Raw genomic sequence first — 12,994 nt, 5'->3', positions numbered from 1 at the left:
GCATCTCTTTTGGTTCCACTAGTTAATGAAAACCAGCATCTCTTTTGGTTCCACTAGTTAATGAAACCAGCATCTCTTTTGGTTCCACTAGTTAATAAAACCAGCATCTCTTTTGGTTCCACTAGTTAATGAAAACCAGCATCTCTTTTGGTTCCACTAGTTAATGAAAACCAGCATCTCTTTTGGTTCCACTAGTTAATAAAACCAGCATCTCTTTTGATACCACTAGTTAATGAAAACCAGCATCTCTTTTGGTCCACTAGTTAATAAAACCAGCATCTCTTTTGGTTCCACTAGTTAATGAAAACCAGCATCTCTTTTGGTTCCACTAGTTAATGAAAACCAGCATCTCTTTTGGTTCCACTAGTTAATGAAAACCAGCATCTCTTTTGGTTCCACTAGTTAATGAAAACCAGCATCTCTTTTGGTTCCACTAGTTAATGAAAACCAGCATCTCTTTTGGTTCCACTAGTTAATGAAAACCAGCATCTCTTTTGGTTCCACTAGTTAATGAAAACCAGCATCTCTTTTGGTTCCACTAGTTAATGAAAACCAGCATCTCTTTTGGTTCCACTAGTTAATGAAACCAGCATCTCTTTTGGTTCCACTAGTTAATAAAACCAGCATCTCTTTTGGTTCCACTAGTTAATGAAAACCAGCATCTCTTTTGGTTCCACTAGTTAATGAAAACCAGCATCTCTTTTGGTTCCACTAGTTAATGAAAACCAGCATCTCTTTTGGTCCACTAGTTAATGAAAACCAGCATCTCTTTTGGTTCCACTAGTTAATGAAAACCAGCATCTCTTTTGGTTCCACTAGTTAATGAAACCAGCATCTCTTTTGGTTCCACTAGTTAATAAAACCAGCATCTCTTTTGGTTCCACTAGTTAATGAAAACCAGCATCTCTTTTGGTTCCACTAGTTAATGAAACCAGCATCTCTTTTGGTTCCACTAGTTAATAAAACCAGCATCTCTTTTGGTTCCACTAGTTAATGAAAACCAGCATCTCTTTTGGTTCCACTAGTTAATGAAAACCAGCATCTCTTTTGGTTCCACTAGTTATTCCATCCTGAGACAATACTTTATTACAGGGCTGTGTTATGTAGGTAAACACCACCCATGTTATCTACATGATTAAATGTCCATGTGGGTTGTGTTATGTAGGTAAACACCACCCATGTTATCTACATGATTAAATGTCCATGTGGGTTGTGTTATGTAGGTAAACACCACCCATGTTATCTACATGATTACATGTCCATGTGGGTTGTGTTATGTAGGTAAACACCACCCATGTTATCTACATTATTAAATGTCCATGTGGGTTGTGTTATGTAGGTAAACACCACCCATGTTATCTACATGATTAAATGTCCATGTGGGCTGTGTTATGTAGGTAAACACCACCCATGTTATCTACATGATTAAATGTCCATGTGGGTTGTGTTATGTAGGTAAACACCACCCATGTTATCTACATGATTAAATGTCCATGTGGGCTGTGTTATGTAGGTAAACACCACCCATGTTATCTACATGATTAAATGTCCATGTGGGTTGTGTTATGTAGGTAAACACCACCCATGTTATCTACATGATTACATGTCCATGTGGGTTGTGTTATGTAGGTAAACACCACCCATGTTATCTACATGATTAAATGTCCATGTGGGTTGTGTTATGTAGGTAAACACCACCCATGTTATCTACATGATTAAATGTCCATGTGGGTTGTGATATGTAGGTAAAACCTCTCGTTATCTCAGAGAATTAGTGAACATAAAAGTTCAATCAGGAGTAAAGACAGGGATTATCCAGTCGCAGTACATTGTAATGACCCACAACATGACATTAATACCTTTAGGTTGTGTGACAGAGAGAAAGTCAAGATATCAGACAGGGGAGGTGATATAACACTGAGCTAATGAGAATGTTTGGGGGTTTTCACCCTCGAGACATGATTCCCTAAAGGTCTTAATGATGAAATGTCCATGCATGTTATGTTGTAAATGTCAGCATGAATTAATGCCTCCACTTCAGACTACTCTGACGTTTCTTCTTGAACGGAACCCAATGATTAATGAAAACTTACTTGATGTCCTCATTGTGGGTTAACAGACGTGTTCAGGGCCAGCCCTCCCATTAGGCCGTCGCCTATGGCAGCACTTGAATTTGAGGTGATATTTTGACAATTGTCTGCCGCCCTCCGTCGCCCCTGTTCGGTCACTACACCGCCCGCGGCGCCCCAGCCACCAGCTCATAGTGCTGCTACAGTTCCCTCCCCCACCCCATTCCCCCTTCTCCCGAAGTTCACTCACACTATCCTTGGTAGGAATGGTGAGGTGTGTCTTTATATGGGAATATACAATTGTGAAACATTAATAAATGAATCTGCCAAATAAATGATTGTATTTTGTTTAAGTGTCTGTGTGAGTACACAATCTCTAAACCAAAGAAATTCTCTGGTGAAATGTATCAGTGTGCAGCAATGTCCATCAGCCGGTGTGGAGAATTACAAGCCTACGAGGACAGGACATTCATTCACCGAGAACGACGAGCCCCCGTTAGCTGATTCTAGCAGCGAAGAGGACAAACCGGAGGAGTCCGAGCCATGCACTTCCACCGATGATGACAGCTCTCTGGCTGGACAAGAACAGGTGGTCGCACCAGGCCTAGCTACACCTACAAACAATGCCGGCGAAGACCTTACTATCTTGGACCCAGACTCAGATTCGTCGCTCCCCGTCCCCGGTGACAGTGGTGGTGCTGCTGCTAAATCCGACTCCCAGACAAAAACATAGAAGATCCCGGTGAGTGGCCAAAATATATGAATGGATCTTTACGGGATACGTTAGTGCAGGCTGGACCACATCAGGATAAGGAGGGGAATTTACCAAGAGATGAGGGGCAACGAACGTTTTCGGTGGCCAACTACAATAGGAGGATGGCGAACGGGGAGAGAGTGGAGAGACCAAGGCTTGTCTATTCCAAGCAAAACGATGCAGACTTCTGTTTTTGTTGCAAACTTTTTTCACACGTGTGCAAATCTGCGCTGGTCAGGGATGGAACCAGGGACTGGAAGAATCAGTGTCACCTCCTCAGGCTCTCATGAGAAGTCACATGACCACCCAGATAGTTTCCAGAGGTGGAAGGAGCTGGAGATCAGGCTGGTGTCCAAGCAAACTCACATGATTTGATTTCAGGACCCTGGACAGCTACCGAGAGAAAACATCGCTGACTGCAATGCAGCACCACAGCAGAGGAAAGAGGCCACTCTACACAATAAATACATGATGATGTTGGACAATCACATTCAATCACATTCAATATGGAAATAAACGAAATTCGTTAAGGCTGGGTCATTGACAGAAAGCTTATTTTACACTGCTCCAGCGAAACGAGGCCGCCATGCATTTATAATGAGGCCCACCCATTTATAACGAGGCCCACCCATTTATAACGAGGCCCACCACCCATTTATAACGAGGCCCACCATGCATTTATAACGAAGCCCACCATGCATTTATAACGAAGCCCACCATGCATTTATAACGAGGCCCACCCATTTATAACGAGGCCCACCCATTTATAACGAGGCCCACACATTTATAACGAGGCCCACCATGCATTTATAACGAGGCCCACCATGCTTTTATAACAAGGCCCACCCATTTATAACGAGGCCCACCCATTTATAACGAGGCCCACCCATTTATAACGAGGCCCACCCATTTATAACGAGGCCCACCATACATTTATAACGAGGCCCACCCATTTATAACGAGGCCCACCACCCATTTATAACGAGGCCCACCATGCATTTATAACGAGGCCCACCCATTTATAACGAGGCCCACCACCCATTTATAACGAGGCCCACCATGCATTTATAACGAGGCCCACCATGCATTTATAACGAGGCCCACCCATTTATAACGAGGCCAACCCATTTATAACGAGGCCCACCCATTTATAACGAGGCCCACCATGCATTTATAACGAGGCCCACCATGCTTTTATAACGAGGCCCACCCATTTATAACGAGGCCCACCCATTTATAACGAGGCCCACCCATTTATAACGAGGCCCAACATACATTTATAACGAGGCCCACCCATTTATAACGAGGCCCACCCATTTATAACGAGGCCCACCCATTTATAACGAGGCCCAACCATTTATAACGAGGCCCACCATGCATTTATAACGAGGCCCACCCATTTATAACGAGGCCCACCCATTTATAACGAGGCCCACCCATTTATAACGAGGCCCAACCATTTATAACGAGGCCCACCATGCATTTATAACGAGGCCCACCCATTTATAACGAGGCCCACCCATTTATAACGAGGCCCACCCATTTATAACGAGGCCCACCATGCATTTATAACGAGGCCCACCCATTTATAACGAGGCCCACCATGCATTTATAACGAGGCCCACCCATTTATAACGAGGCCCAACCATTTATAACGAGGCCCACCATGCATTTATAACGAGGCCCACCCATTTATAATGAGGCCCACCCATTTATAACGAGGCCCACCCATTTATAACGAGGCCCAACCATTTATAACGAGGCCCACCATGCATTTATAACGAGGCCCACCCATTTATAACGAGGCCCACCATGCATTTATAACGTGGCCCACCATGCATTTATAACGTGGCCCACCATGCATTTATAACGAGGCCCACCCATTTATAACGAGGCCCACCATGCATTTATAACGAGGCCCACCATGCATTTATAACGAGGCCCACCATGCATTTATAACGAGGCCCACCATGCATTTATAACGAGGCCCACCATGCATTTATAACGAGGCCCACCCATTTATAACGAGGCCCACCCATTTATAACGAGGCCCACCCATTTATAACGAGGCCCACCCATTTATAACGAGGCCCACCATGCATTTATGACGAGGCCCACCATGCATTTATAACGAGGCCCACCCATTTATAACGAGGCCCACCCATTTATAACGAGGCCCACCCATTTATAACGAGGCCCACCCATTTATAACGAGGCCCACCATGCATTTATAACGAGGCCCACCATGCATTTATGAACGCGCTTGTTTCCAAAGCTCAGATGATCTTACTGTGTTTTACAGTTCTACAGGAATATTAAAATATAGGTTGAATATGTTATATAAAAGTGTTATTTTTATTGTAATTGTAACAATTATGGGGTCGTACCATGTGTGATAACAGGTGTGATATTATTAATCAGAAACTCGTTTTCCTACTGTAGGTAGTAGGTTACATAGTGACAGCAACATTGTAACTCTCCGATGCAGCGGTTAAAGTGAAACTCCCTTCTGCCTGGTCAGGAACCTCCTATATGTACACGCGTCCACCCAACATGTTAACGGTCAGAAACACACAATTACACAGATCATTGGAGATTATTTCTTCATCCTCCTATAAATAAGTGGTGAGACTTCCTGTTTGACGGACACAATTATCCTCCATAGATGTCGGTATAGACAAATACTACAATACTGTCGCATGTACTGATTAAATACCTCCGTGTCTGGGAAGGGCTTGGTGTGTTTGGTTCTGATTAAATACCTCCTGGGCAGAACGTCCAGGTCCGGGGCAGAACGTGTTTAATACATTTTATGTACACACTTTATTAGAATACTTATGAAATGCACATTGTTATATTTGGTAACACATGTTTATATCCCCTCGACTCCAACCCCATTCGATGCAATGTCTACATAAGGGTGCAAACGACTAACACTCACAAAGCTCTGAGGAAGGCCTTGAGGCCGATACGGAAAGCTGAATAAAGAGCAGTGATACTAGCAAGAGCAGTGTGCGGGTTTCTCGTCACACCCTGGACCAGAGCTAATCATTAGGACGTAGTGCAACAACATATTCCATTTATATACGTCCCTAATGGCCCCCTATTCCCTTTATAGTGCACTACAATAGGGTCCCATTTGGGACGGAATTAAGTTCGTTCTTACAACAAAGAACCACTGGGGGGCGACAGACAACAGTAGACAACTCTGTACAACAGAAAATAAATACATAAATAAATTACACAATATAATGACAATCACTGCAGAAAGTGTGTGTGTGTGTGTGTGTGTGTGTGTGTGTGTATGTGTGTGTGTCTGTCTGTCTATGACCCCAGTTACAATGAAAATCTCTTTGTTCAACAGACCTGGAGATATTTATTGGTTTCTGATGGATCAGCAAAGTGATTGGTGACAGATTGGTAACATGGTGAGTACAGGGTTCTCCATGTTTTCTCCCAGGTCAGTGATGTATTTCTTCATCCCAAATGGAACCCTATTCCCTATTTAGTGGACTACTTTAGACCAGGGCCTGTTTGAACCCTATTCCCTATGTAGTGCACTACTTTAGACCAGGGCCTATTTGAACCCTACTTAGGACACTACTTTAGGCCATACCTGCACTACATAGGGAATGGGGAGCCATTATGGACATAGACACTAAGAATGGTTACTTATTCCAGACAGAGAAACGCTCCTCCCTACTTCCATCACTCTCTCTACTTCAATCTGAGAACCCCATCACTCTCTCACTACTTCAATCTGAGAACCCCATCACTCTCTCACTACTTCAATCTGAGAACCCCATCACTCTCTCACTACTTCAATCTGAGAACCCCATCACTCTCTCACTACTTCAATCTGAGAACCCCATCACTCTCTCACTACTTCAACCTGAGAACCCCATCACTCTCTCACTACTTCAATCTGAGAACCCCATCACTTTCTCACTACTTCAATCTGAGAACCCCATCACTCTCTCACTACTTCAATCTGAGAACCCCATCACTCTCTCACTACTTCAACCTGAGAACCCCATCACTCTCTCACTACTTCAACCTGAGAACCCCATCACTCTCTCACTACTTCAATCTGAGAACCCCATCACTCTCTCACTACTTCAACCTGAGAACCCCATCACTCTCTCACTACTTCAACCTGAGAACCCCATCACTCTCTCACTACAATCTGAGAACCCTATCACTCTCTCACTACTTCAACCTGAGAACACCATCACTCTCTCACTACTTCAACCTGAGAACCCCATCACTCTCTCACTACTTCAACCTGAGAACCCCATTCCTCTAGAAGAAAAAGAAACGCACACCTGTTTAGGTGAGGTGCCGGCTAGCGGAGTAGAACACCTGTTTAGGCAAGGTGCTGGCCAGCGGAGTAGAACACCTATTTAGGCGAGGTGCTGGCCAGCGGAGTAGAACACCTATTTAGGCGAGGTGCTGGCCAGCGGAGTAGAACACCTGTTTAGGAGAGGTGCTGGCCAGCGGAGTAGAACACTTAAAAATAAAGGAGAGCCGCACACTCTAGGAGCTCAGATGCAAAAATATTTAATTTACCAACGTTTCGACAGGCAAGCTGTCTTCATCAGGGTATAATCACAAACACTGCGGCATGACTCGTTTATATAGTGTCAAGACACACAGGTGTCTGTAATCATGGCCAAGAGTGGCCTAATATCATTGGTTAATTTCTCAAATATTAAAATGGCATAGAAAGAGCAGCATACAAAAAACAAATGGATAGCATACGATCATAGACTCACTTAAGACCACACAAGCCCACAAACAACCACAATGGCAAAGTCACAACAATCACAAGAATGGTTTCAGATCAAAGTCCCCATTCCTCTACCACTCCTTCACTCTGAGAACCCCATTCCTCTACCACTCCTTCACTCTGAGAACCCCATTCCTCTGAGAACCCCATTCCTCTACTACTCCTTCACTCTGAGAACCCCATTCCTCTACCACTCCTTCACTCTGAGAACCCCATTTCTCTACTACTCCTTCACTCTGAGAACCCCAATCCTCTACTACTCCTTCACTCTGAGAACCCCATTTCTCTACCACTCCTTCACTCTGAGAACCCCATTCCTCTACCACTCCTTCACTCTGAGAACCCCATTCCTCTACCACTCCTTCACTCTGAGAACCCCATTTCTCTACCATTCCTTCACTCTGAGAACCCCATTTCTCTACTACTCCTTCACTCTGAGAACCCCATTTCTCTACTACTCCTTCACTCTGAGAACCCCATTCCTCTACTACTCCTTCACTCTGAGAACCCCATTTCTCTACCACTCCTTCACTCTGAGAACCCCATTCCTCTACCACTCCTTCACTCTGAGAACCCCATTTCTCTACTACTCCTTCACTCTGAGAACCCCATTCCTCTACTACTCCTTCACTCTGAGAACCCCATTCCTCTACCACTCCTTCACTCTGAGAACCCCATTTCTCTACTACTCCTTCACTCTGAGAACCCCATTCCTCTACCACTCCTTCACTCTGAGAACCCCATTCCTCTACTACTCCTTCACTCTGAGAACCCCATTCCTCTACCACTCCTTCACTCTGAGAACCCCATTCCTCTAAAGTCTTGCTTCACTACACGCACCAGCATAATAATATTGAAGGAACTTGTTTATCGATTTTGTTGTGCTGTTGTTACATTTGTATTGGTGATTCGTGTCTGATGTACACGTTGTTACGTCATCTATGACGTACATCATGAGCAGAGTCATTGTAGCCTATCAGTTCCCTTCCCTTGTGAGAACAACGAGTACGGGCTGACTTGGCTTTGCTGAGCTGCAGCTGAAGCCTGCCAGCAGCCTACCTACCAACGATTCACCAATACAGTGTAGAAAATTACATGTCTCTTATGGAAGATACTACAGCCGTGGGAAGTAGGGGTGCTGGAGTTGCTGCAACACCCTCTGGTGGTGAGATGGTATAATCATTTGTGGTGTTTTATATACACTGCTCAAAAAAATAAAGGGAACACTTAAACAACACAATGTAACTCAAAGTCAATCACACTTCTATGAAATCAAACTGTCCACTTAGGAAGCAACACTGATTGACAATAAATTTCACATGCTGTTGTGCAAATGGAATAGACAAAAGGTGGAAATTATAGGCAATTAGCAAGACACCCCCAAAAAAGGAGTGATTCTGCAGGTGGTGACCACAGACCACTTCTCAGTTCCTATGCTTCCTGGCTGATGTTTTGGTCACTTTTGAATGCTGGCGGTGCTCTCACTCTAGTGGTAGCATGAGACGGAGTCTACAACCCACACAAGTGGCTCAGGTAGTGCAGTTCATCCAGGATGGCACATCAATGCGAGCTGTGGCAAAAAGGTTTGCTGTGTCTGTCAGCGTAGTGTCCAGAGCATGGAGGCGCTACCAGGAGACAGGCCAGTACATCAGGAGACGTGGAGGAGGCCGTAGGAGGGCAACAACCCAGCAGCAGGACCGCTACCTCCGCCTTTGAGCAGGAGGAGCACTGCCAGAGCCCTGCAAAATGACCTCCAGCAGGCCACAAATGTGCATGTGTCAGCATATGGTCTCACAAGGGGTCTGAGGATCTCATCTCGGTACCTAATGGCAGTCAGGCTACCTCTGGCGAGCACATGGAGGGCTGTGCGGCCCCACAAAGAAATGCCACCCCACACCATGACTGACCCACCGCCAAACCGGTCATGCTGGAGGATGTTGCAGGCAGCAGAACATTCTCCACGGCGTCTCCAGACTCTGTCACGTCTGTCACATGTGCTCATGTGCTCAGTGTGAACCTGCTTTCATCTGTGAAGAGCACAGGGCGCCAGTGGCGAATTTGCCAATCTTGGTGTTCTCTGGCAAATGCCAAACGTCCTGCACGGTGCTGGGCTGTAAGCACAACCCCCACCTGTGGACGTCGGGCCCTCATACCACCCTCATGGAGTCTGTTTCTGACCGTTTGAGCAGACACATGCACATTTGTGGCCTGCTGGAGGTCATTTTGCAGGGCTCTGGCAGTGCACCTCCTTGCACAAAGGCGGAGGTAGCGGTCCTGCTGCTGGGTTGTTGCCCTCCTACGGCCTCCTCCACGTCTCCTGATGTACTGGCCTGTCTCCTGGTAGCGCCTCCATGCTCTGGACACTACGCTGACAGACACAGCAAACCTTTTTGCCACAGCTCGCATTGATGTGCCATCCTGGATGAACTGCACTACCTGAGCCACTTGTGTGGGTTGTAGACTCCGTCTCATGCTACCACTAGAGTGAGAGCACCGCCAGCATTCAAAAGTGACCAAAACATCAGCCAGGAAGCATAGGAACTGAGAAGTTGTCTGTGGTCACCACCTGCAGAATCACTCCTTTTTTGGGGGTGTCTTGCTAATTGCCTATAATTTCCACCTTTTGTCTATTCCATTTGCACAACAGCATGTGAAATGTATTGTCAATCAGTGTTGCTTCCTAAGTGGACAGTTTGATTTCACAGAAGTGGGATTGACTTGGAGTTACATTGTGTTGTTTAAGTGTTCCCTTTATTTTTTTGAGCAGTGTATATATAAATTATACATATATTTATTTTTAAAACCAGTTGCATGATTGATATAAATGATCAAATCAAATCAAAATGTTTTTGTCACATGCGCCCGAGAACAACATGTTTCACCTTACAGTGAAATGCTTACTTACGAGCCCCTAACCAACAATGCAGTTTCAAAAAATATGGATAGGAATAAGAGATAAAAGTCACAAGTAATAAAAGAGGAGCAGTAAAAAATAAGAATATATACAGCGAGGTACCGGTACAGAGTCAATGTGCGGGGCACCAGTTAGGTGAGGTAGTATGTACATTGTAGGTAGAGTTAATTAAAGTGACTCTGCATACATGTAGATGACAACAGAGAGTGGCAGTGGTGTGGAGAGGGGAGGGGGGGCAATGTGAATAGTCTGGGTAGCCATTTGACTAGATGTTCAGGAGTCTTATGGCTTGGGGGTAGAAGCTGTTAAGAAGCCTCTTGGACCTAGACTTGGCACTCCGGTACCGCTTGCCGTGTGGTAGCAGAGAGAACAGTCTATGACTAGGGTGGCTGGAGTCTGACAATTTTCAGGGCCTTCCTCTGACACCGCCTGGTATAGAGGTCCTGGATGGCAGAAGGCTTGGCCCCAGTGATGTACTGGGCAGTACGCACAACCCTCTGTAGTGCCTTGCGGTCGGAGGCTGAGCAGTTACCATACCAGGCAGTGATGCAACCAGTCAGGATGCTCTCGATGGTGCAGCTGTAGAACCTTTTGAGGATCTGAGGACCCATGCCAAATATGTTCAGTCTCCTGAGGGGGAATAGGTTTTGTCGTGCCCTCTTCACGACTGTCTTGGTGAGTTTGGACCATTCTAGTTTGTTGTTGATGTGGGCGCCAAGGAACTTGAATCTTTCAACCTGCTCCACTGCAGCCCCGTCGATGAGAATGGGGGCGTGCTCTGTCCTCTTTTTCCTGTAGTCCAATATCATCTCCTTTGTCTTGATCACGTTGAGGGAGAGGTTGTTATCCTGGCACCACACGGTCAGGTCTCTGACCTCCTCCCTATAGGCTGTCTCATTGTTGTCGGTGATCAAGCCTTCCACTGTTGTGTCATCGGCAAATTTAATGATGGTGTTGGAGTCGTGCCTGAACAGGGAGTAAAGGAGGGGGCTGAGCACGCACCCCTGAGGGGCCCCTGTGTTGAGGATCAGCGTGGTGGATGTGTTGTTACCTACCCTTACCACTTGGGGGCGGCCAGTCCAGGATCCAGTTGCAGAGGTAGGTGTTTAGTCCCAGGGTCCTTAGCTTATAGATGAGCTTTGAGGGCACTATGGTGTTGAACGCTAAGCTGTAGTCAATGAACAGCATTCTCACATAGGTGTTCCTTTTGTCCAGGTGGGAAAGGGCAGTGTGGAGTGCAATAGAGATTGCATCATCTGTGGATCTGTTGGGGCAGTATGCAAATTGGAGTGGGTCTAGGGTTTCTGGGATGATGGTGTTGATGTGAGCCATGACCAGACTTTCAAAGCACTTCATGGCTACAGATGTGAGTGCTACTGGTCTGTAGACATTTAGGCAGGTTACCTTAGTGTTCTTGGGCACAGGCACTATGGTGGTCTGCTTAAAACATGTTGGTATTACAGACTCAAACAGGGAGAGGTTGAAAATGTCAGTGAAGACACTTGCCAGTTGGTCATTGCATGCTCGCAGTACACATCCTGGTAATCCTTCTGGCCCTGCAGCCTTGTGAATGTTGACCTGTCTAAAGGTCTTACTCACATCGGCTGTGGAGAGCGTGATCACACAGTCTTCTGGTACAGCTGGTGCACTCATGCATGTTTCAGTGTTATTTGCCTCGTAGCGAGCATAGAAGTAGTTTAGCTCGTCGGGTAGACTCGTTTCACTGGGCAGCTCTTGGCTGTGCTTCCCTTTTGTAGTCTGTAATGGTTTGCAAGCCCTGCCACAACCGTTGAACATCTGACGAGTGTCAGAGCCGGTGTAGTACGACTCGATCTTAGTCCTGTATTGACGCTTTGCCTGTTTGATGGTTCGTTGGAGGGACTGGAGGAATATCTCATAAGCTTCTGGGTTAGAGTCCCGCTCCTTGAAAGCGGCATCTCTAGCCTTTAGCTCAGTGCGGATGTTGACTGTAATTCATGGTTTCTGGTTGGGGTATGTACGTACGTACAGTCACTGTGGGGACGACGTCGTCGATGCACTTATTGATGAAGCCAATAACAGATGTGGTGTTCTCCTCAATGCCATCGGAAGAATCCTGGAACATATTCCAGTGTGTGATAGCAAAACAGTCCTGTAGTTTAGCATCTGCTTCATCTGACCACTTTTTTATTGATCTAGTCACTGGTGCTTCCTGCTTTCATTGTGCTTGTAGACAGGAATCAGGAGGATAGAATTATGGTCAGATTTGCCAAATGGAGGGCGAGGGAGAGCTTTGTATGCATCTCTGTGTGTGGAGTACAGGTGGTACAGAGTTATTTTCACTCTGGTTGCACATTTAACATGTTGATGTAAATTAGGTAAAACGGATTTAAGTTTCCATTCCATGGGACTGACTCACCTCCTGTGGGTCTATTCCATGGGACTGACTCACCTCCTGTAGGTCTATTCCATGGGACTGACTCACCTCC

Source organism: Salvelinus alpinus, chromosome 31, assembly GCF_045679555.1.
Source record: "Salvelinus alpinus chromosome 31, SLU_Salpinus.1, whole genome shotgun sequence".
In the NCBI taxonomy this organism is placed as follows: domain Eukaryota; kingdom Metazoa; phylum Chordata; class Actinopteri; order Salmoniformes; family Salmonidae; genus Salvelinus; species Salvelinus alpinus.
Note: the sequence above shows the minus strand (reverse complement) of the source record.